We start from the raw sequence: 22,114 nt of genomic DNA, 5'->3' as shown, positions 1-22,114 counted from the left end.
TTGACTTTAGGCAAGAAATTGCTCTCTATGATGTCTACATGAGACACAATGACATAGCCTGTTTGGTATTTTTCAAATTTATCCTGTAGATATGATGCAGCTGTGGACCAGGTAACATCAGCATTTTGTAGTGGTATCTCCTGTAAATTCTGACTGGGCATCAAAAGCTGTTCTACTAGTAATAGAACTATACAGCATATAGAGTGTATGCTGTTTTATACAGTCATGAGGTAATCTCCTCAGGTGCTTCAAGAAGTAACTTGTGAGATTAAGACTATTACAGCAAGAGAGAGTAATGTGTGGAGCAGAGAATAAAAGTACATTGTAATAAAGCCAATCAGTTGACAGAAAAATATTGTGTTCGATGTGAATTCAAAAAAGCTTCTGCAGAATGAAGTACATATATAGTCAAGGGAGCCTCCATTACAGTTTCCTGAGTAGCCTTGAGAAACATGATAATGCCTGAAATAGCCCTACAAGAAGGCGGCAGCCCATGAGCTATAGAGTCTATTGCTGACTATCAGAGTCAGTAGTTCTGTATTTTCCCCTGTGTTTTGGGGCTGGAACACCCAGGATGATGTCATGGCTTCCATAAACAAAAAAGAAAAATGGTAGCTGATAATTTGGATGGCTCAAAGTAGGGGCTCTTGTAAGATTTTCCTTTATTTACTGAATAGTTATTTGTTCTTACAATATCCAATGTATGGGGTCAGGTTGATCTTTCATCAATGCATATAAAGACTGTTCCATGGGAGAAAAATTGGGTATCTAACTGTATCAGCAGCCAGCTAAGCCTAAAACACTCCTAAGCTGTCTTTCGGTCTTTGAAGTTGGGTATGCAAGAATTCCAGTTACTTGATCTGAATTTATATGTATTTCCTCCTTAGAAATTAAATGTCCCCCTTTTCCCGCCCCTAGCGCTGCTGGGCCTGCAGGTCTCTGTCGAGCGGTGGACACGGGTCTCTGTTCCACAAGATAGGGTTTGTTAAAGTTGTTAAGAATAAGGCCTACTTTAAGAGATACCAAGTGAAATTTAGAAGACGACGAGAGGGTAAAACTGATTACTATGCTCGGAAACGCTTGGTGATACAGGATAAAAATAAATACAACACACCCAAATACAGGATGATAGTTTGTGTAACAAATAGAGATATCATTTGTCAGATTGCTTATGCCCGTATAGAGGGGGATATGATAGTCTGCGCAGCATATGCACACGAACTGCCAAAATATGGTGTGAAGGTTGGCCTGACAAATTATGCTGCAGCATATTGTACTGGCCTGCTGCTGGCCCGCAGGCTTCTCAATAGGTTTGGCATGGACAAGATCTATGAAGGCCAAGTGGAGGTGACTGGCGATGACTACAATGTGGAAAGCATTGATGGTCAGCCAGGTGCCTTTACCTACTATTTGGATGTAGGCCTTGCCAGAACTACCACTGGCAATAAAGTTTTTGGTGCCCTGAAGGGAGCTGTGGATGGAGGCTTGTCTATCCCTCACAGTAGCAAACGATTCCCTGGTTATGATTCTGAAAGCAAGGAATTTAATGCAGAAGTACACCAGAAGCACATCACGGGCCAGAATGTTGCAGATTATATGCGCTATTTAATGGAAGAAGATGAAGATGCTTACAAGAAACAGTTATTTCAATACATAAAAAACAGTGTAACTCCAGACATGGAGGAGATGTATAAGAAAGCTCATGCTGCTATACGAGAGAGTCCAGTCTATGAAAAGAAGCCCAAGAAAGAAGTTAAAAAGAAGAGGTGGAACCGTCCCAAAATGTCCCTTGCTCAGAAGAAGGATCGGGTAGCTCAAAAGAAGGCAAGCTTCCTCAGAGCTCAGGAGCGGGCTGCTGAGAGCTAAACCAAACAATTTTCTATGATGATTTTTCAGATATAGGCAATAAACTTACAGACAGAAACTAAAAAAAAAAAAAGGAAAGAAATTAAATGTCCCAAATGTTTTATTTCTGTTAAGAAGTATTGGAATTTTTCTTTAGATAACTTATGTCTTATTTTAGCTAATTGTTCCAGCAACTACAGGGTGTGATTTTTACAATCATGTAGAATGGAAAAGCATAACAAGAAATCATCCACATACTGGAGTAGAGTGGAATTTTCCTCAAAATCTAGCTCAGTCATCTCAGCCCTTAATATTTTGAAAAATAGTTGGGCTTCCAGTGTAACCTTGAGGCATAGCAGTCCAGGTATATTGACAGCCGTTCCAGGTAAAGGCAAACAAATATTGACTGTTGGGATCTACTGGTATGCTAAAAATCAAAAAGCACTGCATAAATCAATTAGTGAAATTCACTGCCTACTGGTATATTAAATAAAGGAGTGTGTAGGGATTTGGGACTACTGAATGATGGGGAATCACAGTCTTGTTAATGTTTCTCTAATCTTGTACAAAGCTCCATTCCTTCCCATTAGGTTTTCATGCTGGGAGGATGGGAGTATTACAAGGACTGGTGGAAGGGATAATCCATCCTTTATCAATAAAATGTTTGAATATTGATTTTATTTCTATTGTTACTCCTGATATTGTTTAATATTTGGAAGTGGAAATGGTTTATTTGGATCCATTCATGTCCACATTGGGGTAGCTGTTAAGATTTTAATGACATTGGTAGATGATTCAGACCATAAATAATTAGGGATTTGGCTTAATAAAGCATCAAGATGGCTGGGCATGGTGGCTCACATCTGTAATCCTAGCACTTTGGGAAGCCAAGGTGGGCGGATCCCTTGAGGTCAGGAGTTCTAAACAAGCCTGGCCAACATGGTGAAACCCTGTCTCTACTAAAAATACAAAAAAATTAGCTGGGCGTGGTGGTGTTCATCAGTAATCCCAGCTAGTTTGGAGGCTGAGGGAGAAGAATTGGTTAAACCCTGGAGGCAGACGTTGCAGTGAGCTGAGATTATGCCACTGCACTCCAGCCTGGGTGACAGAGTGAGACTCTGTCTCTAAATAAATAAATAAATAATAAAGAAAGAAAGCATCAAGTTCTTTTTTTGTCTTAATACTTGATGATTGAATTTGGATGACTATCTGCTCTGAATTTTCTGATTTATCATTTTGAATCAATCCTCTTTCAGTTATTTTTTTAAAACATTTTTCTTCTTTTTGAAAAAGAAATATGAGCATTACAAAGTTCTAGAAAATATCCTCCCATAAGATGTATTGGTGTAGAAGGCTCCAAAGAAAAGAAGGATGTCCATCTAAATTTCCCTACTACAAAGGCAGAGATTCTGATTTGCATATAGTCGCTGGTTGAGTAGATATCCCTACCATTTGAACTGTTTGATTACTCTGAGGAAGAAAATTCTTTAAAAAGGTAGGGTTGAGAACAGAAAGGGTAGCTCCCATGTCAACTAATGCTTTCATTTATTTTCCATTTATACATAGTTTCACTTCCTGCAAAGTATTGCAAAAGAAAAGGGAAAGCCCTCTTGATTCCCTCGGAGACCCTATTCCTCTTTTCCTTTTCTTCCTTTTGTTTCTGTACCCATTTCAGTATTCTGCAATTTTTCTTTTCTTTTTTTTTTTTCTGAGACAGAGTCTTGCTCTGTCACCCAGGCTGGAGTGCAGTAGGGCGATCTCAGCTCACTGCAAGCTCCGCCTCCCAGGTTCACGCCATTCTCCTGACTCAGCCTCCCGAGTAGCTGGGACTACAAGCACCCGGCACCACGCCCGGCTATTTTTTTTTTTTTTTTTGTATTTTTAATAGAGATGGGGTTTACCATGTTAGCTAGGATGGTCTGGATCTCCTGACCTCGTGATCCACCCGCCTCTGCCTCCCAAAGTGCTGGGATTACAGGCGTGAGCCACTGTGCCTGGCCTCCGCAATTTTTCTTTAGATGTCCTGTTTTCTTGCAATAACAACAAACATCTTTAGATGTTTCTGAGGCTTCTTTTGAAAGCAAGGCCTCTGTTTAGATCAGGTAAACTGAGCAGTAAGTTGTTGAATCTGTAAATTCATGATTTTAGCCGTTTTGTTTTCTTTCTTATTCTGTATAACTGGCCAATTTATCAGCAAGTTTCACTAGCTCCAAACTGTACACAGAATCCCAGTTTATTTGGGCATTTTGACCACCTTGGCCAATTGCTCATCCAATCTCTTAAAGAAGGTTAAAATTAAAATAGAATCATTCTGATGATTCCTTAGACTTTCTTCATTCATTTCCAAATACTGTCTAAAACCCTTTTCAAATCTTTCATAGTAGTCCAACACGATCTTGTTTGGTTTTTGTTTACATTGCTGGACTTTAGACCAGTCAGAGGTCTCAGGAAATATCAGGCGAATTGTTTAGGCTAAATGGTCAGTTCTCAAGCTTTTGCTTGGTCTGCAGCTGTTTGTTTATGAAGATAATTTCTCAGGCCGGGTGTGGTGGCTCACGCCTACAATCCCAGCGACTTGGGAGGCCAATGCAGGAGAATCATTTGAGGCCAAGAGTTAGAGACCAGCCTAGGCAGCATAGTAAGACCTTATCTCTACAAAAAATGTTTAAAATTGGCCAGGTGCAGTGGCTCACGTCTGTAATCCCAGTACTTTGGGAGGCCGAGATGGGCAGATCATGAGGTCAGGAGATTGAGACCAGCTTGGTCAACATGGTGTAACCCTGTCTCTACTAAAAATACAAAAATTAGCTGGGTGTGGCAGCACGTGCCTGTAATCCCAGCTCCTCAGGAGGCTGAGGCAGGAGAATCACTTGAACCTGGGAGGCGGAGGTTGCAGTGAGCCGGGATTGTGTCACTGCACTGCAGCCTGGCAACAGAGCGAGACTCCATCTCAAAAAAAATTAAAAAGTTTAAAATTTAAAAAAATTAGCCAGGTGTGGTGATGCATGCCTATAGTCCCAGGTACTGAAGAGGCTGAGGTGGGAAGATCATTTGAACCCAGGAGTTAAAGGCTACAATGAGCCATAATCACACCACTGCACTGCACTGCACACCAGCCTGGGCAGCAGAGTCAGATCTCAACTTTAAAAGAAAAAAAAAAAGAAAATTGTTTAGTGGATCTTTCCAGTCAGCCTTTGACACCCATTCCCTTGCTTTTCTTTCAGATACTAACATGTGAACCAACTGACACAGAGCTAAATGGCCAAGATTCATATTTTCTTATGACTAGACTAAACTCCTAAGTATAACCAATAGGATCCTGGGTAGGATCTGGAAATTCCTTAGTAAGAGCTCTAAGTTCTGCCTTGGTCCAGTGAGTATGGGCCACTGAAGGTTTTCCCCTTGGGTCAGGCTTTTCTTTAATGCATGCTATCAAAACCTCTGTGGGTTATGGAAGAGGGAGTAAACTCTAGGCCAGCAGTTTTGAAAGCAAAGAATAAAAGCGTTCTGGAGGATCAGAAGAAGGAATGGCCAGAGGAGGAGGTGAGAGACAGTGGAAACTTCAGATAATTTTTGCAGTAGAGAAACAGTTTCCAAAATCTTGTGTCCCACCTTCTGAATGGAAGCAATTGTATCATTCCCTCTTTTAGAAACTTCTAAATACCCCTGGAAAAAACTATTCCATTCTTTTTGTTTCTGAGCCAGCTCCTTCCAACTGTGCACATAAAGAGATTCCCCCCTTCTCCTTTGTCTGCAACCAACTAATTGTGTTTAGGGTCAGAAGTGTGCTGCTTATGAACTTCACTTCTCAGGCTCTTACCCTGGAGTTAATCTTCTCCATCTCAGGAGATGCTAACCTGTTGAAGCAGTGAGGTGCTTCAAATGTGAGGTAATCAACATTTATGAGCATCCCCTGGAGGATCTATTGCAACTGAAGTATTTTTCTGTTGATGGTGAAGCCCTTTGGGACCAAATTACATGTCAGGAGGGATCTCCTGCAGTACCTCCACAAGATTTTTAGTCACCTAAGAATACTCAAGATTCAGGCTGGAGGAAACAAGTGTCCCATACTTTCAGAGCAATTCTGTCTCAGTGGTTCACATATAGAATGTAAGGGTTGGACCAGACAAAACAGCTTTGAAAACACTCAGCTGATCAAAGAAACTGCCACTCCAACCTGCAGCAATGCTTAGTTGACCTTTTTCCTTTCTTCCTTCCTAGCAATTTAGAATAATAATAACAAGCATAGGAAGAATTTAGCAAACCTAGGATTTACTATTCCTTTTACTGATTCTGGAAATATCTCAGAATAAAGTGAAATAGGCCTCTACCAAAAAAAGAGAGAGGTCCAGAATCCAGGCAACTCACCCTGTATACCCAGTGGCTCCTCCAGAGTCAGTTCAAACACAGTAAGTTCATTCTGGTACTAAGTGCTGAGTCCCAGAGAATAAGTCCTGGGTGTCTATGGATTCTGCTAGAATCCTGCCAACTATGTCATCTGTGGACCCAAAAGGTTAAAATAACTGGCACTATAGACTTAAAGAAATCAAAGTTAATTTTATTCTGAGCCAAGTGTAAGAACTATAGCTTGGAAACACAAACTCAGGGCACACCGAGCAGGCGTCCCCAAATGGGTACAGGAGGCACAGTATTTATACGTTTTGCCACACAGAAAATGAAAACAGGGAGCAGTGAAGCCAAGGTGACATTCTTAAAATATGTTATTGATGTATATAGGGTAAAAGTTTAACATGTATGTAGGCATCTTAGGTTCTGAAGAGGGATGATTGATCCTATCCTGCCTCTGTGCTTCATTTGATAGGCAAAGTGGCCATAAGTACATGTCAGTGAAATATCTGAAGGCTGGGTATGGCAGCTTATGCCTGTAATCCCAGCACTTTGGGAGGCTGAGGTGGGAGGATGGCTTATGACCAGGAGTTTGAGACCAGCCTATACAACATAGTGAGTTCCCATCTCTATTTCAAATACATTAAAAAATAATTTGTTTTTAATTTTGGCAAACTCCAGCCTCACAGGTGAGAATTCAGCTTTAATTCGTAGGCCTAGCTTCTATTACCCATATGCCTAACCTATAGCCATTTTGGACCTCTTGTAAAAATGAAATTTTTGTTCAAATGTTTCTTCTTCTGAGCTAGGTATCATGCATACCTATGATAAAGTTTAATTTACAAACTAGGCACAGTAAGAGATTAACAACAATAACTAACAGTAAAATAGAACATTTATAATAATATGCCAGTATCACTACTCTTGCACTTTGGGGGCAGTATTAAATAAAACAGGGATTCCTTGAACACAAGTACTGTGATACCATGAGGGCCAATCTGATAACCAACATGGCTATTAAGCGACTAACAGACAGGCAGTGTATATAGTGTGCATGTGCTGGACAAAGAAATGATTCACATCCTGGGCAGGACAGAGTCGGCCAGCATGAGATTTTATCGCACTATTCAGAACAGGATGCAATTTAAAACTTGGAAATTGTTTATTTCTGGAATTTTCCACTTAATATTTTTGGACCCAAGTTCACTGCAAGTAACTAAAACTGCAGAAAGTGAAACCGTGGATAAGGAGGAACAACTGTGTAACAATTTGCTTATCCATTTATCAGTTGATGAACATTTGAGTTGTTTCCGGTCTTTAGCCATCATGGATAAAATAAACTTGTTATGAACACTTGTGTACAAGTCTTTGAGTGGAATTATGTTTCACTTCTTTTGGGTAAATACTTATGAGTAGAATTTCTGGACCCTAAGGTAAATGCATGTTTAATTTATTTTAAAACACAACTGTTTCCATTTTAATGCAGCAATTTTTCTCACAATTTATTCTAAATAAAAAATCATGGAGATGTGTAATGATTTAGCTATGAGGATCTTCATCATAACATTGTTTATACATTTGCTACAATTTAACATACAACCATGTTATAGAGTACCATATGGCAATTTAAGTTCAGGAATCTTCTAGCTCAGGAATTAAAATGTCATAAGCCTACAATAAAGAAGAATACAGGAATCTGCTGTACAGAGATTTCAACAGATTTCTTGGAAACAGAAATAGTTGTATGAATATTGACTAATACAGCAGGGTGGAGTGAGCTGCAGCTAAGAGCTCAAGGTCTCTCCACAGAAGGTGAGAGGTGCTTCAGTCTGGAAATGTAAAGGATCCTAGATAGCAGTAATGGAAAATGGGGCTGAAACCCATTGAAGTTCTATATGTGCAATAGTTGACACCTTTGCTTGTATAGACTAGACAGGTGTCAATCACTTCTCAGTAAAACACTGGAGAGTGTGTCTCTGAAGAGACTGTATAGACAGCCTGTGGAGAACTAGGACAGCCAATATGGGATTTGGAAGTCCACAGTGAAGCCCTCTGCATTCCTGCCTTTAGGGACCCTCAACAAAAAGAATGACTTATTGTCAACATTGCCTGACAGTGGACAAGCTCTCCCTATGTTCTTAAGATTTTCTATCAGCCTCCTTATTGCCTCAGTCTTAAACAGAAATGAAAACCCAAGAGTAAACAGACATGAGAGGAAAGTCTGCAATAGGAAAAAGGAAAAATAAATCAACGAACATAATTTTAGAGGAAATAGAGATAATTCATGGGGAAAAAAAGGATTAAACAAATGAACAAACACTTTTAAAAACCTTAGAGAAAACTAAGAAAAATATGTCACAGTGGCAAAACAAGAAGAGGGTGTTATGAAAAAGAAACAATCAGGGAACAAGAAAGAGCTTTTTGAAATTAAAAATATGGTTTCCAAAATAACAATAATAAGGTTAAATAATGAAGTCAAAGAAATCTCCCAAGTATAGATTTGAAAAGAAATATAAAATATGATTAAAAAAGACAAAAGGTCTAAAGGGGTGATATAAAGATTTGAGATCTAAATGACAGGAATTTCAAAAAGAGAAAAATGTTAAAAAGAAAGAAGCATAGTGTTGAAGAGGAACAACTTTGCCTTCTACCGACTCTGAAAGTTTGCTGGAATGATCTAACCATAGACAGATTAATATGAGAAAAAGGCATACAAATTCATTTGATGTGCATAAACACAGGAGCCATACAAAAGCATGAGACTCAAAGAGAGGCCAGATGATTGAGATTTAAATATTCTCTTCATAGGAGAGTGATATTTGAACCTGGGAGGCAGACACTATTTTATAAATGATTATCTTTGAAAGCTGGATGGGACTAACATGGAAGGTGAGAGGTGAAACTATGCAAGAACAAAGGTTGTCTTATTATGTAGATAAAGTTTCTTAGGTAATCTCTTGGAACTGTTCTCAGAAGAACAAATGAAAACTCTGTTGAGGTGTGGCGACAACTTTTAGTGGTTAATCTTTCCTGGTTATTTGATGAGATTCCTAGGAGGGGGTTTTAAGACAATTGTGTTTCCTTCAGAAGTTTTTTTCAGTAAGATAAAGAAACTTCTAGAGAGAGCCCTTCTCAGTGCTTCCAGAAAAAGGATCAGAAAGATGAGGCTGGGGAAACGTCAGAAAGAGACCTTGATTCTGTAGCTTATTTCTTAGGTCTTTCAATTTTCTTTAACTCAAAGCACTCATCATGTCAAAGCATCATATTTTGGGTTATCATTTTCCGAACCTCAATAGAAGTTATAAAAGAACAGTAGAAGGCTGGGCATGACAGCTTATACCTGTAATTCCAGCACTTTGGGAGGCAAAGGTGGGCAGATCTGAGCTCAGGAGTTCAAGACCAGCCTTGGCAACACGGCAAACCCCCATCTCTACAAAAATTAGCTGTCATGGTGATGTGCACCTGTAGTCCCAGCTACTTGAGGGGCTTAGGTGGGAGGATTGCTTGAGCCCAGGAGATTGAGGCTGCAGTGAGCGGAGATCATGCCACTGCACTCCAGCCTGGATGACAAAGTGAGACCCTATCTCAAAAGAAAAAAAAAATAGTAGAATTTTCTAAAATTTAGAAGAGCACGTGTCTTTGATTGATATGGCCTGTAGGGGTGGAGGAAAGCCTCCTCTCTATCCACTGAAGGTTCACTAAAAATGAACTGAAAAAAAAGATTAATAGGAGAAAAAGACATACAAAATTTCTTTAACATCAGAACAAGGATTGCTGAGGGGGAAAAAATTATTTAACATGCCAAAGCACAGGAAAATCCCATGAGAATGACTACCGAATAACCCAATGAGGGTAATATATCCTTTATCAGAGGAAAGGGAGATGGAGAATGATGGGTATGGGAGTAAATGATTTGCAGGGGAATTGAATGAGCACAAAGAACAATGGCCTGGGAAAAACTTCCTTTGAGCTCTGCAGGAGGTGGTGGGAAGGCTAGGGGTGGAACTTCACTGTGAACAAAAGTTGTCTTATTATGCAGATTAAGTCCCCTGGGTAATCTCTCTGTGCTACTCTCAGAAGAACAGATTAATAGTCTGTGTGGGTGTGGTGATGATCCCCTGTTTCTTCTCTCCAGTGGTTAATCTTTCCTGGTTAGTTGGTGAGATTCCTAGGGAAGGAGTCTTAAGACAACTGCACTTCTTTTGGAAAGAAATTTTCTGGGTCAGATAAGAAAATTCCAGTGGTTCATGGCTGTAATCTCAACACTTTGGAAGCCAGAGGCAGGAGGACTGCTTGAGCCCAGGAGTTCCAGGTCAGCCTTGGCAACATGGCAAAACCCTGTCTCTACAAAAAATAACAAAAATTAGCCAGGTGTGGTGGTACAGACCTGTAGTCCCAGCTACTTGACAGTGAAAATGGGGGTCTGAGGTGGGAGGTTCAGGGAGGCAGAGGTTGCAGTGAGCTGAGATCACACCACTGCACTCCATCCTGGGTGACAGAGCAAAACTCTTTAAAAAAAAAAAAAAAAAATTGCAGAGAGAGTCCCTCTCTGTACATTCAGAAAGAGGATCAGAGAGAAAGGGAGGTGGAGAAAATCAGAGAGAGACCTTAAGTCTGCTTCATTAGTTTAACATGTTAAAGCACCTTATTTTTGACTATTGTTTTCAGAGCCCCAACAGGCCCAATGAATGCCCAGAACAAATGAATCAAAAAGACCCACACATAGACACACCACTGAAAACTTTCAGAGCACCAAGAATAAAAAGCAGATGCTAACAGATTCCAGAAAAAAACCACAGATTCTATTTTGAGTAATATAGTATTTGACCTAGAATTTTATACCCAGCCAATTTATTAGTTAAGTGAAAAGTTGAATAAAGGCATTTTCAGATATGAAAACAGAATTGTACCTCCTGTATAGCATTTTCTAGAAAGTTACCTGAGAATATATTCCAGCAAAATGAATGTATAGATTAAGAAAGGAAGCTGTTGAAGACTTGAAAAATGTGACTCTGAACATTGAGAGAAATGAAGAGAAATTGGAGTATGGCAACCATGTTACAGACCCAGAGAAAACGAGAGAAGATAGAGAGCTACAGAGTTTTCTAGTTTTGTTTCGCTTTTGGAGGGGAGCTAGAACAAACAGAAGTAGAATCAGTTTTAAAAAATAGCTTGATTAAAAGCATGGAAAACATGATATGAGGATAAGATAAAGAAAATTGGTGGGATTAAAAACAAAAGAAAATAAGATAATTTGTTCCACAAATATTATCTATTGGGTAGGGACACTGGTTCTATAAAGAAATGTAATCCTAGTTCACTACTTTATCTGCTGTGAACTATATTTCTATAGACAAAATAAGATAAATATTAGTTTCTGGTCTTCAACTTGTAGAATCAACATTAGACAAACATAACCAACTCAACAATGATTTCAAAACAAAGTGTAAAAGTATATAACAGGCTGCCAGAGGTTGGGAAGTAGAAGAGAGAGAGAAGTGGGAGGGAAAGGTAGGGTGCCAAGTGCTCCTTTGACAAAAGTGAAGAGTAAAGAGATATTATCTATGTTTGATGGAACAGGAAATGGGGGTTTAACTGTGTTCTTTGAAGTTGAGAAGGAGATGGAGAAAGATCTGAAAATAATGATTTCACTATATTTAGAAGGATAGGGGAGGAGGCAGGAGTGGGATAGAAGTAGCTGACCCCTCTATCACTGTAGAAAGTCAATAGAAAACACTAAAGTTGCTAAATTAATAAATAGCATCTTCTGTTGGAGGTAACCACCAAAAAAACTCAAAACAAAGATGCTTAAAATTTTCTTTGGGGGATCAAGGCTGGGGGATGTTGGGGGGGAGTAGTGGGGAAGGTAATTTCTGTTTTTCATGATAAAGTCTTTGGTACTATTTGATCTTAAATCATTAAAGACCTGCTGGGCGCAGTGGCTTACACCTGTAATCCCAGCACTTTGGGAGGCTGAGGTGGGCAGATCACCTGGGATTAGTAGTTTGAGACCACTCTGACCAACATGGCGAAACCCCGTCTCTACTAAAAATACAAAAATTAGCAGGGCGTGGTGGTGGGTGCCTGTAATCCCAACTATTCGGGAGGCTGAGGCAGGAGAATCACTTGAACTCCGGAGGTGGAGGTTGCGGTGAGCCGAGATAGCGCCTTTGCACTCCAACCTGGGTGACAAAACAAGACTTTGTCTCAAAAAAAAAAAAAAAAAAAAAAATCATTGAAGACCTAATAAAGGTCTTTAATGAGAAATTCTCCCAAACATTTCTAAGATAAGCAGTTTGTAAGACTGTGTAAAACCCGATGGCTTACAGTTAGGGGGATGTAAATGAAACTGCTGGCCTGATGTGGTGGCTCATACCTGTAATCCCAGAACTTTGGGAGGCCAAGTCGGGTGGATCACCTGAGGTCAGGAGTTCGAGACCAGCCTGGCCAACATGGCTCTACTAAAAAATATACAAAAATTGGCCAGGCATGGTGGCATGTGCCTGTAATCCCAGCTACTCGGGAGGCTGAGGCAGGAGAATTGCTTGAACCTGGAAGGTGGAGGTTGCAGTGAGCCAAGATCATGCCACTTCACTCCAGCCTGGGTGACAGAGTAAGACTCCATCTCAAAAAACAAAAAAAGAAATTGCTGTTAGAAGTTATCTCCAGGTCTTTGGTTAACAGATTATTTCACTTTCTTCTTTATAGTTTATAAATATATGCATCTTCCACAGCAATTACTCTTTTATTGTTACCATAAAAAAAAAAAGACTTTTGACAATTAGCCCTCAAGTTTTCCCTGAGCACAGGGAAAGCATCTCCCAGGGTGAATACTAAAGGTGGTTATGACTGATGAAATGTTCATCTCTTCCCATCCATCTCTCAAAGTCTCAGACAGGAAACTAGCCAACATCAGCACACTCTGATGCCAGGTCAGGAACCCTAGGACACTTTCATGGCTTCAAAAACGTTCATGAAAACCTCACGTCCCTGCAGCATCATCCTGCTCCATGCATGCCAAGGCCTATGGTCAGCAGCCTTTCAAAATTCTACACAAGTTCCAGGACCCTCTACAGACACCAGGTGAACTAAGGTATCACCTCTACCCAGATAGGATTGGCTAGGGAGTTAATCAGCACTGTGCGAATACTGTCCAAAGCTCTCTGGTCATTCAAATCAACTCATTTCTGACTAGTGGAATTGAGTGGGCATTTAACTCTAATATGCTCCCATTAGGCTAAAGATATGTAGAACAGAGCGGTACACTGGTGCTAAAATTCATTTACATTCACTTGGTTCATCGGTTCATCTTACAGATGAGAAACCAAGACCCAGAGAGGTGGTCATTTGTCCAAGGTCAGAACTCAAATCTGATTCCTGGGCCAGTGTCTTTTGTCTCTACCAGAATTTTTGAAGGAAGATAATTAGGGTGTCTCAGCTCTTTGGGTTACAGGTAACAGAATCCCAATTTTAAGCCAAAAGAAAAAATTTTCAGAAAAAAGAAAGACTAGAATCCAAGGGCAGGAAGTACAGCTTGTGAGGGACCAAAGCACAATCACGAAAGCTGATGGGGACACAATCAACTTCTCTCGCTTTTCCTTCTTCTCTACAGCAGACTGGCCAATGTGGCTTCCAGATCGACCCTGAAGGTGTGGGACATCCCTCAGCATGAGAGGATGGGTTCTATAGGACAGATACAGGGTCTGGGGCAGCATAAACCTAAGTGGAGAAGTGTGAACGCTGTAGCAGGGAAGAAAGGGAAGGTTGTGAAGTCTGACTGATATGGAATGCCTTCTGGGCTTTGCATGGAGCTGTGTATACTATTAGTATTGTCCTTGCTTTCAGAGACAGAGAGTGAGGCTCAAAGCAGTTAAGCACACAGCTGCTAAGTATGAGAGATAGAGATATGTTCAAACACCAGGTCTCTTTCCTCTTAGTTTTAAGACTCTTCCCTTTCCTTTATGCTTCTCTATTATGTAAAATAATCCTCCTGGCTTTGGGGCTTTAGAACAAATCCAACCTATTTCCATTCTTTGGATAGAACCATTTTCCATTCTTTGGAAAGAACTGTTGTTAACTGATGCTCCAATGCTTGGGAACCAGTCACCTGGCCTGTGAGCTTCTTCCACAGGTAATCCTGGTTCTCTGGGTTCAGAAACCAATGCTGAAAAGAAACGTACTCACTACTTATGCAGTGGCTCCAACCATTTCCTGTTATTTGTTCTACATTCTGGAGTGTGCTAGAAACAGCTCGTACTGGCTCCCAAGAGCCAACTGTTACAGTTTTGGAATTTTACAAGCTAGTTGACATCATGTTGTTAGCTTGAAATCGGCCATTATGAGAGAATTTTATAGGGTGGAAATTGACATTTGCTACAAATCAGGGCTCTCCTGACTCCCAGCCTGTTGGTAAACGTTTCCCAGCACATCACTGTCTCCATCTGCCCACTTGCTGTTTAGGAGACTTTTGAATATGTTCACCTGAAAGCTCACACTTAATTTTCAGTAATAAATGTCCTATAAATACATTTAATGGATTGATTTCTTAAAAAACATCTTTGAAGACTTGAATGCTTCATATCAATTTTGGTGGTAACTCAAGGACAAAAGTCTAATAGAACAAATGGATTCTTCGTGTAACTCTACTTCCCACTTAGCTAGAATGCTCAGACTCCCTTATTTTCCATGCACCCTTGCCATCCCCTTTCCCCAGGCTCTTCCCTCCCAGGAAGCCCACCGCTGGGACCTCCTGTCTAGTTTTCCCACCTCAAGTCTCCCCCTCTCCTATCTGCCCTTCATACCTCTACCAGGTCAATCTTTTGAAAGCCCTCTCTCTGTCATGTCTCCACCATAGGGTCGGCACCACCTGCCAAATGTGATCCAAACTCCAAACTAGGACAGTTTCTCTCTCTCTCTCATTAACTTTTAATATGGATACAAGGCCCTTCAACTGCCTTTCTGCCCACCATTTCCCTGGGGAACCCAAATGACAAACTGGACTGGACTGTTTTCTGTGTCTTTGCTTCCTTAGAAGGCCCTACTCTAACCCAGCTCCTCTGAAACCTAGTTTAAGTGGCATTTCATCCATGAGGCTGTCTGTCCCTAATCCCTACTGCCCAGCTAGAGGTACCGCAGGGTCAACCCTGGACCTCTTTGAATGTGACTCTCACATGTTCCTCACAGGCATTACTCCTCCAGGGTGGGCTGGACACAACCATCTGTGACACCACTGCAACTCACAGTGTGGTCCAGACCAGCAGCACCAGGTAGTTTGTTAGAAATGTAAATTCTCTACCCCCCATCCCAGGCCTAAAAGAATCAGAATTCCGATAGTCCTCTAAGTGGTTCTAACACACATCATTGTCTGTATCATTCCCATCGGCTTTTTCTACTCTGTCCTTTTTCATGGCTACCCCTCCTAGCAGTCTTTTTACTGTTAATATTTCCCCTGCTCATTCAGATTTCAGCAGTCTTACCTTTTGGAAGGATTGCCCCAGCAAAGCTGTAGGTGGTGGTTCCACCCTGCATGCCTTCCCATGATGACCCTCCTTTCTCCTTCTCTGTATTTCACAGGCCCTGGAATGCTCCCTGTGTCCCCAGCCCCCAGAGCTCCATTCTGCCTTCAGCTTGGTCCACTGTCCTCCTCTGCCTATAGGTGTGAATTATATTCACTCCCTTAAAATGTTTAAGCAAAGGCTGTCTCCTAGGTCAGGTAAATCTATTATCAGGTAAGCTTTGTGTGCAGTCACTCTGGCCAGTCCAGGGCAAAGGTCAGCACTCCACAGTGGTCTGAAGCCACACTTTACTAAAAAGAGGCCTCTCCTCACTGTCCCCGCCCTCTCACTGAGAAAGCTTTCACTGACTCAAATTGGGTGTGGCCACCACAAGGCCAAAGCTCTGGAAAACTAGGACAGTTTCTCTCTCTCTCATTCACTTTTAATACGAATACAATTTAAAAGTTACAGAAAAATTGTAAGTATAGTATAAGGGACTTCCTTGTGCCCTTAGCCCAGATTCACCTATTGCTTACATTTTGCTCCATTTCTTTTGTGACCTTATCACTATCTCTGTGTTCTTTCTTGACTATTTTAAAGCTAGTTGGAGACATTGTACCCCTTTACCCCTTAACATTTCTGAGATCAAAGACATTCTGTTATGTAAACATATTATGATTACAACTTTAGGAAACTTAACATTGATACAATACTACTATCTAAACCACAGTTCAAATTCAGATTATATCAATTGTCCCAATAATGTCCTTTATATTTTGTATTGCTTTTTTCTCAGCCCAGGAGCCAATGAAAGATCAATCATTTATTGCATTTAATTGCATTTAGCTGTATGGCCCTCCTTTAACCTGGAACAGTTCTGCCTTTCTTTAACTTTTTGGACCTTAGCAATTTTGAAGGGTACTAGTCAGTTGCTTAATAGACTGCCCCTGATTTTGAGTTTATCTGGTATTTCAGGATTAGGTTTAGGCAAAATTTTGAGTTTATCTGGTATTTCAGGATTAGGTTTAGGTAAGCTTTTTACAACAGGAAAATCACAGAATTGATGTCGGATCCTTTTTGGTGTATCTTGTCAGGGATCAGGAAGCCCATGGTGACATATGCCCCAATACTGGTATGTTAGCTTTGATCGCTGCAAAGGCAGTAAATGGCCTCTTGGTGGAGGCTGTCCTCTGCTGGTTATTCTCAACATTGCATCACTCCTTGGCCTTTTGGCTAAGTAAGATCAAGTGTATTCTCAACATTGCAGCTGCTATGCCTCTGCTGATGTGATTGACAAAGAACCAGATGCCCCGAGTACGAACTCTGACACTCCACTGGTTGTGTGACCTTAGGCAAGTTATTCAGCCTTATTGAACCTCAATTTCCACATCTCACAGGATGGTGAGGGTGAAGGGGTCCCACAGAGATGGTCATGCAGTGTATTCCTAAGCTAAAGTCTGCACTGGCTGCTATGACTTCTGGGCGGGCAGGGCCTGGTGGTCCCTGGAGTGCCAAAGCTGCTCTTCAGGACTCACGTCCACTACCCGCAAAACCTCCAACGGGCTTGGGCTCTGCCTTTGTCGCTGTTGTGAAGGAACTCTGGGCAGCCCCCAGGGAGAAGGAGGCCTGGCCTTTAGTGTTTCTGCCCTGTGGGCCCATCTGGGGGTCACCACTGGTATGTGTACCAGCTGTTACATTGGCATCCACTGGGTTAACAGCCACACAGCTGCTCCCAGGCTGATATGCACCTGTGAGATTGAACACAGCTCCTGTGTGGCAGCCAGCAGAGGAGGCGCATGCATCCCTTGACTCCCATAAACCAGGCGTCAAACAGGTTTTATCCACGGGGCTTTCACCTGAACTAACCCAGGGATTCTGTCTTAAAAGACGGAGTGCAAACTCCACTCTTACCTAGACTTTAGGTTTCTGTCCACATTTTATGTACAACCTCAGAAGCTTAAGTGCACCCCCACACATTTCTTCCTCCTTGCCTGCCTTTCCTTCCTACTTTTAATAACTATTTATGGAGCACCAGGCGCTGCATTAGGGCTATATGGACAGCACAATATACAACTTGCCCCACAGAGCTACAGTTTATTAGGTAAAGGAAACAAGCTGAGCAACAATTATATCACACCTGAGATCCTGGGGCTGTCTGAACAGGCATTCAGGTCCCACTGGGCCTCTTGGCTGCACTTATCACCTCCCAGGTGGCCCAGAGCTGCCTCCTCCTCATTATCACTTTATATTTATTCAGTGCTCTCCCAGGATGCCAGTGAGATGCATTTTGTAGGCCCCGGGGAGAAGCTCAGAGACAGGGAACTATGAGAAATAAGCAGATCAAGAAGGAGAGAAAGAAGAGAAACATTTCTCAGCATAAACATAATTAGTTGTTTCTTTTCTTACTCAAATTTACTCTTCAGAACAGAGGTATCTGCAGTAGTGAACTTGAGCCTTTCTCTGTGGGGTCTCCACATTTTGGGGATCTTGGGATTCCTGGGGATTGATGACTCAACGAATGGAATTAGGGCATGTTAAGAAGAATGTCTTACACGTAGCAGGTGATCAGTAAATGCTGAACATAAAGTGAACCTCACTTGGTAAAGCTGGTGCTGCAGGTTGTGAGAGGTGGGGCTTCACAAAGCGGGGAAGCAGCCCTCCACAGTAGGCACGTAATATAAACTAGCTGCACAGGAAGCCCCCTATGACTAGTTTATTCTATCACTGTAGGATAATTTTTGCTCAGGAATTGACAGGAGAATAGAGTTTTATGTTTTCTCATGATCATATCCTCCAAGCAATATTTTGAAATTATGCTGCAATTTCTAGCTTTGCTTTCATCGGTGAATAATTCACAAAACCCTTTAGAAATTAAAACTCTGGGCTGGGCATGGTGGCTCACACTTGTAATCCCAGAACTTTGGGAGGCTGCGGTGGGCGAATCATGAGGTCAGGAGTTCGAGACTATCCTGGCCAACACAGTGAAACCCCGTCCCTACTAAAAATACAAAAATTAGCTGGGTGTGGTGGCAGGTGCCTGTAATCCCAGTTACTCAGGAGGCTGAGGCAGGAGAATCACTCAAACCCAGGAGGCAGAGGTTGCAGTGAGCCAAGGTTGTGCCACTGAATTCTAGCCTGGGCAATAGAGCTAGACTCTGTCTCAAAAAAAAGAAAGAAATTAAAACTCTGTTTATAACAAGCAATAGATGGTAATATTGATGGCATTTAAGCTATTGCCCACTGAATTCTTGGTTGACAATGTCAAAACAACCACCATAGCTAGGAACAAGATATTCAGGAATGTAACAAAAAATGAAGATAGAACAAAACAAAACCCCCCAAACTAAAACTATCTTAGCTATACTTACAAAAACAGGTGCTAACTTGTATTTTGCTAAAGTCCTGAAACTGCCTTCAGGGGCAGGCAAGTAATCAGTACATTAAACCACACCCCTCCTCCCCGCAAAAAAAAAAAAGTTATAATAATAGAACTAGCTTCTCTGTCCTGAGCTTGGGAGGGCAATAACTTCCTGGATGGTTCTGCAATATCTGCCTCTCGGCCATCTGTTTCCCTGGTCCCCCCACATCCTGTTCAACCAACACTGTTCTGGTAACAGGAATCCCTGCTTCTGCTTTATGTTATCTTTTCAGCTTCCTGTCGTGTTTCTGCAGGAGTTTGATTTAGCCTTATATGTGAGCAGGCACTTGTGAGTATGAGGGAAGGAAATGGGCAGCTGGGCATCAAAGCAGGGGTTGAAAGGGGTCACCCCCAGTGCGGGGGCAGCAGGCACCATGGTCTGGCATTGCTCTCTGGTTCTCAGGGCTGAGAGCCCGGCATTCCCAGTGGGTCATTTTCATGGTTTTTGAAAGCTACCATTTATTGAGTACTATGCTAAGTATTTTACATATGTTATCATATTATCTCACTGTATTAACCTCACAGACATTCCATGAGACAACTTTTTTCTTTTTCTCTCATTTACAGATGAGGAAATGAGTCTGAAAGTTGAGTGTCACAGCCTTTCATACAGTTCAGAAGTGGCAGAGGTAGAGGTGGAAGTCAGGCTGGCTCTAAAGCCTGTGCCCTTAGCCATTTGGTTCTCTGACCTTCCCTGTGCTTCTGCATGTCATCTCTGGCAGCATTCCCAATCTTACTCCTCTTCTATTCTCCTTCCCTGTAAGTCTCTGAGTTGCTTCCCAGCTTAAGGTGATATCCGTGCACAAACTACGCATGACATTCTCCATGCTGGCTTTGACCGGCCGCAGCTGACTAGCCCTGTTTACCCGCCACGTCCCTGCCTATCACCTTTGCAGTATTTTGCCTCACAGCACTTTTTGCCAAGGGGCTCTCCTCCTCTGTGCTTTCCTACCCTCCCAGTTCACCTTCCCCTAGACCTCCTAAGCCCTCATGGCTTTGCCAGTCCCAAGGAAGCTTTGCTCCCTACCACCCCACACCACACAAAGCTTCCCAGCCTACCGAGGCTTTGGTGACTGCTCCCTCCGTAGGGGTGAAGACTGGTTCCCAGGGCCCCTGGTTTGGTTGTTAACCACGTGCCACTTTACAGTACTCTTAATACTGCTGACTTTGCTATTTTATTTTTCATATGCTAGTGCTTTCCACAATTAGATTATAAGCTCCTTGAGTGCCAAGTGTCTCTTTTTGTACTTCATGACAGTTTTCTTAACACCTACATCAGTGCTTTACACACACAAAGAGTTCAGAAATATCTGTTGGTTTCTGTGTGATTATATTCATGAGAGACTGGTATCAGCACCATTAGCCAGGATCAGACTAAAGCACAAGTGCTGCAAAGCTGACGTTAATCTTCAATGCCTACTGCCTCCTTCTCAGGGCCTTCCTCTGCTTCCCACAAGCTAAATACCTTGGTCTGTGCCTACCACACAAGCCTCCATCTCAGGCCTGCTCTGATTCAATGCTGTGCACCTGGGCTGTCTACTGTCATGGTTGTAGGCATCTCCAGAGCAGAAGTGTCCGGGTTTGTATCCCATTCTGCCACTTCCTAGCTGTGATCTGAGCAAACTACTTAACCACTCAGAGCCTGTTTTCTCCCCCGTAAAATGGGAGGTAACAGTACTTTGCATCATTAATCAAGTATTTACTGAGGACCAGGCATTTGTTTCGTTACATGTCAGGCATTATTCTAGGTGCTGGGTATAAAACAAATTCTCACCATCAGGGAGCTTACATTCTAGTGGAGAGACACAGACAGGTAATGAAGTAAACATAGTTTCTCAGAGAGTGGTAAGTGGAAGAGAGTAAGTGGGTGGGTGACGAACGGTTTTAAAGAGCAGGCTAAGGAGGCACTGGAATACAGCCCCGTGGATCAGTAATGATTAAATGAGCAAATGAGTGTAAGCACCTGAAACAGTGGTTGGTACATAGTTAAGTGCTGAAGAATTGTCAGATATTAGGTATCAGCAATGTATACATGATATTTTTGTAAATAGAAAAGCATCAATTAAATGTTATAATTGTGTTGAGATAGAAAGGCACTGATCCACATGTTGTTATAATTGTATTCTCTGTGGGTTGTCCTTTTTTTTTTTTTTTTCTGAGACAGAGTCTCACTCTGTCGCTAGGCTAGAGTGCAGTGGTGTGATCTCGGCTCACTGCAATCTCTGTCTCCCCAGTTCAAGCCATTCTCCTGCCTCAGGCTCCCAAGTAGCTGGGATTACAGGCACGTACTGCCACACCCAGACAATTTTTGTATTTTTAGTAGAGATGGGGTTTCACCATGTTGGCCAGGATGGTCTCAATCTCTCGTGATCCGCCTGCCTCGGCCTCCCGAAGTGCTGGGATTACAGGTGTAAGCCACCGCACCCAGCTGGGTTGCCCATTTTAAACTGACTTTGCTAACCAATTCATACTTCAGGAGCACCATCCCTGGCCACTCTTCCCACTGGTTACCAAGCTTACTTGCTTTTGCTTTTAACTATTAAAATACATGTGCCTTAGAGAAAGATATAAAGGTAGGTTGCTTCCTACTCTTAGCTCTTTTCTGGATCTTTTATTTTTATTTTTTATTTTTTGAGGAATAAACTTACTACTTGAAAGTGGATTAAAATTCTAATCCTAAAATGTGACCTGTATTAAATATTCAACCTTTGCAACTTACAGAGAAAATTCAGGCAGATGCTGCTAGATGCGAGTATCTTTTCACCTACCACAAACACTATAACTTTGCCAGATTTATTTATCTATTTCCAGTTATTTATTTATTTATTTTTCTTTCCAACTTTTATTTTAGGTTCAGGGGTACAAATGCAGGTTTGTTACATGGGTAAATTGTGCATCGCGAGGGTTTGGTGGACAGATTATTTCATCACCCAGGTAATGGGCATCATACCTGATAGACAGTTTTCTGGTCCTCACCCTCCTCTTACCCTCCACCCTCAAGTAGGTCTCA

General features: G+C 41.7%; 1 pseudogene across 1 annotated transcript; it reads left to right on the top strand.

Moving 5' to 3' along the window:
* The first annotated feature begins 906 nt into the window (after nucleotides 1-906).
* LOC111555118 lies at nucleotides 907-1,925 on the top strand (annotated as a pseudogene). The gene has a single exon (XR_002735418.2). The product of XR_002735418.2 is annotated as a 60S ribosomal protein L5 pseudogene (transcript).
* The last annotated feature ends 20,189 nt before the right edge of the window (nucleotides 1,926-22,114 follow it).

Source organism: Piliocolobus tephrosceles, chromosome 1 (genome assembly GCF_002776525.5).
Source record: "Piliocolobus tephrosceles isolate RC106 chromosome 1, ASM277652v3, whole genome shotgun sequence".
Lineage (NCBI taxonomy): Eukaryota > Metazoa > Chordata > Mammalia > Primates > Cercopithecidae > Piliocolobus > Piliocolobus tephrosceles.
The sequence above is the reverse complement of the archived record's forward strand: the minus strand, read 5'-3'. Positions and strand labels throughout refer to the sequence as shown.